Consider the following 4,776-nt stretch of genomic DNA (forward strand, 5'->3'; position numbering starts at 1 on the left):
AGTTTGTCGGGAGTGGGACTCGATCCCAGGTCCTCGGCGTGATAGCAAAGTTTTCTAACCATCACCACATCTTCTGCTAGCATCATGGCATTATAGACGAGTTAGCAACTTTTCATTCAATTCTAGCACATACATATTAATCAGAATGGATTGAAAATGTCTTAACTTGTTCTGTTTCTACTTGCAGGTTATTGATATTATGAAAACTTTTTTTCTGAAAGATATCAGAGATAGCAGTTAGTACTACCCCACAAAAAAGTTCGGACTTGCTCATTTAAATTTATCTCATTCAATGGTGTCGAATATACCCATTAGATTTACTCTCTATGTGCTTACATATTATTTGAAACCTTCTACATGGAGCTGCGGCCCTTGTTTGTGAAATATGTAGTTCTGCAAGAACTACAACTTCTCATAAAGGGCAAACGTGGCAGATCTAGCGCTACTACCGATGACGCAGAAAGAAATTGCTCGTTGCAGTTGTGTTCTAGATGCTACAGGAAGATGATCAAAAGCAAGCAGCATGCACTAAAGCTGAAGTACATTGAAACTTGTCAACAACTCCATAACTCATAAAGCTGCTGAGGTTGCTGAATATTTGCGGGCAAAACCCAGAGATCAGGCTGATCAGATGAAGCTCTCAAATATTCATGAACTACCATCCAGATGGAAACCGGCGTCAACGAGTGACCAGAACAGTAAACCGATTTTGTTCACCGATGATTTGTTTTTGATAACGAAAAGTGCCCATAAAGCCACAGCTGCAAAGGCGTGAGTACCCAGCACAACCATGCTGAGGATGACGGGTTCGATTCCCGGTCAGTCCAGGACCTTTTCGTGAAGGAAATTTCCTCGACTTAAGTGAGCATGCAGTATTTTCGTGCAAGTCACACGCTATACACATGCAAAATAGTAATTGGCAAAAGAAGTTTTTAGTTAAAAACTGTGAAAGTGCTTGTAGGAGATAAAATAAGAAAATTTCAAACAAATCAAACAATTTCAATTATTCTTATAACATCTCCTACAGTGCTCATAGAACAAGCTAAGAAGCATGCTTAGTCCCTGTAGGGACGTTTCGCCAAGAAGAAGAAGAAGAAGAAGACGGAAGAAAACATGTGTCTTGAGTACCAGACGCGCATTGAAGTTGAGAAGCTGTTTGAGAAGAATATATGACGAAATCACACCCCGAAATTTCAAGAGCACAAATCTGAAGAATTAAATGACGGTATATGCTGTTAATTTGGTCGATTCGTGACCTGCTGGTGCCAGTCAAATACGAGACCCTAAAGACGTATACGCATATGTCATAGGATGCAAACACATTATTGGAATCTAGATTGGAATTCAAAGGAACAGCATATAACTCGATTTTATACTCACAGTTCCACTTTCACCACACTGTCCATAAACACAAAACTTTCATCTGCTGGATTTCCCATTCACATGGGACTATTGTGCTTTTATGTGAAGTATAATAAACATAACATACAAAATATATCGTCGAAAAATCATGCTTGCAATGGAAAAACAGTGTTTTGTCATAAATGTGTTCTTCGAAAAAAATGAAAAAATATCATATTTTTTCAAAAAAAAAAAATTGTTCTAGACCCGCCGATAGAACTTTCTCCTTTAAGTCTCAAATGAAAGGGGGGACCCTTAGCTTTCGCTTGGTGGGTGTCTTAGCGATACCGATTTTTTTAAATTAATGTTCTCCACCAGACACACCGTGAGAGATATAAGACCAGATTTGTATTCTGCTATGATCTATCTACCGAGAATAAGTAGCCATTCATTGAAAAAGTAGTCGAAACGATGTTGCTTTTCGAACTTAAACCTAAATTGTTACTAAAAACTAGTAAAAAGGTATAAATTTCAAAATGTTTTAATTTTTCGTCTGGTACTTTCTGGTACCCGTTCTCTTGCGATTCACAAACGATATGCCTTATATTTTATTGTAACTTTATCCAGATCGCGGAATGCTGCAGAATCTGAAAACTTTTTGAATGCTGAAAATGGTTCGAAATTGACAAAAAACATGATTTTGAAAACTCTTCTGTAAGAGAGCAAAATAAATGAAACCAGGTGAAGTTTTTTGTTTAAATGATACACCCTTATCAGGAGAACAGTGTTACATACTCAGTATTTTTTTTCAAACTGTCAATATTTCGATAATTGAAGTTCTTCCGATGAGTTATGATGCAAAGGAAAAAACAGTAGAGAAAATCGTCAAATTTCGGTATTTATTCTTTAAAAAATATGCATCCCAAAGTATTTTAATGATTGCCACATGATGAAGCATTACTTCATTTATCTTTAAAAAATATTAGACTCTGGAAAACTCTGAAAAATTTTTTCGACTTATGGCCAGGAATTTGGCCCATTTACGCCTGTGTGCGCCGGTTGACCGTATACTTACACGGAACCGCCAAACTTCCCAAAATTGAGTTCTTTTGACGCAATTTCATAGTTCGGCCCAATAAGCCAACATTTGAGTAAATCGATTAAACTCACGCTATACAAGCAAAAGGTAATTTTTATACATAAATAATGATAAAATGCTTAAAACACAGACAAACAGACGTAACACTTCGAACATTTTTCGATTCAAATCATAGTCACGAAAACATATTCGCCCAATGCTAAAAGGCCTATGTTTGGCCGACCACCAACTAGGTGGCGGTAGTGAGCAAACGTCAAACTCGAACAAAAACGATGCGAGCGCCACGGTTGGGCAGTTGGCCAACTATGAAATTTTGAAAAAGACCGTTAAATCGGTGCACGGTGTGAATTATCAGAGTGTTACGTCTGTTTGTCTGTGCTTAAAACTAAACTATTCTAGTGCGGCTATCGGAATTAAGTACGGGAAGTTGCAGTGACTACTAGAAGACAGGCCATTTAGTAAGCAAACACATGACCTTTAGTAATTTGATCACCGGCAAGTATCACACAACGGCACTGAACGTAAGTGAAAATGACCAAAAACTTTTTTTTGTAAAACTAATAGTAATCATGCAAAACATAACAAATCCAACGAATATACGATAACTAACAAAAAATATCCTGTAATGCTTCAATTTCAGGAATAAAATATATTTAAAATTATAAATTATATCTATATATATATATATATATATATAATTATATCTATATATATATATATATATATATATATATATATATATATATATATATATATATATATATATATATATATATATATATATATATATATATATATATATATATATATATATATATATATATATATATATATATATATATATATATATATATATATATATATATATATATATATATATATATATATATATATATATATATATATATATATATATATATATGGGTCATTCCATATGAAGTGACCAGAAAATGTGAAAAATTGCAACCGACCATCACGGATTTGAACCAAATTTGGCTGAAACATTTGTTTAGATGGAAAAAGAAAAAATCCAAATTTTGGTGCCGATCGGATCACCCCTCGGCCCGTGGCAGCACCCCTCGTTTTGGCCGATATGAAAATTATCCTCTCTTTCTTTTATCTTTATCATTGAAACGATTGCACCTACCCATTTTCGACCTTCGGCTTTTTTGAAGGAAATCGTTCAGGGAATCCAGAAAAAATATTATATTTTTGGTACAGTGTTGCCAGATATCATATTTTTCAATTTTAAAACTAAAAATCGATTTTTCTCAAAATACGTATATTTTGATTTCAAAAATTTTGATTCCATCGTGTTTATCAGACGTTTTTCTATCGAAAAAGCTTAACTCCCCAAAGTAATTTGCGTCGTTCCTGAGATATAGCGTTTTTAAGAAAAAATATTCATTTTTTTCATATAAAGTATCATATAAAATCAGGTGCAGTTTATGAATTTCGCAAAAAAAATTTGTTCGATGCCATACAAAGACGTTTTGTTTTTTTGAAAATTTGAAAAATAGTATAAAAAGGATTAAAAAAATGTTACAGTGTTGCCAGTTCATCAATTATGAGTCTATCGTAATGGACAAGCATAACCTGTTGAACTAAAAAAATGTACCGTGAGGTCGCCATTCACCGCTCATGCCCCATTCACCGCTCATTTTAGGTCAATCATACAAAAATGATCAAATGTTTGTAAAGTATCGTAACAAAAGTGAATGTAACATGCTGTCACATTAAAAAACTTTTATTTCACCAAGCTTTTATAGGGGTGCGCCTGAAATCACGTTCTCAAAAAATATTTCTCACACTGCGCTGCAGGACAACAAGGGAACTGTTCAGGGCAAACAGCGGAAAAAACATCCAACAGGTAAAACCCGTTAAAGATTCCATTTTGACAAAACAGGATGAACTGAACGTCATGAATCATCAATACTTTGGTAAATAAAAGTTATTTTGTATTTATAAATGAATAGTTTCTGTGATCCCATGAAAAAATAATCCAGTGAGCGGTGAATGGATCCGTTATGAGCGGTGAATGGATGCATGAGCGGTAATAGGAGCCAAGAGATAACACATTTAAATTTTTATTTTTTTGGTTGTAAACATATTTTACAATCGTTTTATATTTTTTCTATAATAACACCATAATTGTTGAGTTGTTAACGTAAATTAAAATTCAATACTCGCAAACGTCGATTTTTAATGTCATATACTTTACGAAAATGCTGTTAAATGAGCGGTGAATGGCGACCTCACGGTATCTGAGATTGAGATCATCAATTCTAAACAAATTTCATATATTTTAACATTATCTGAACAGAAGTGCTGCCAAA

The sequence above is a fragment of the Aedes albopictus genome, chromosome 2 (genome assembly GCF_035046485.1).
Source record: "Aedes albopictus strain Foshan chromosome 2, AalbF5, whole genome shotgun sequence".
Taxonomy (NCBI): Eukaryota; Metazoa; Arthropoda; class Insecta; order Diptera; family Culicidae; genus Aedes; species Aedes albopictus.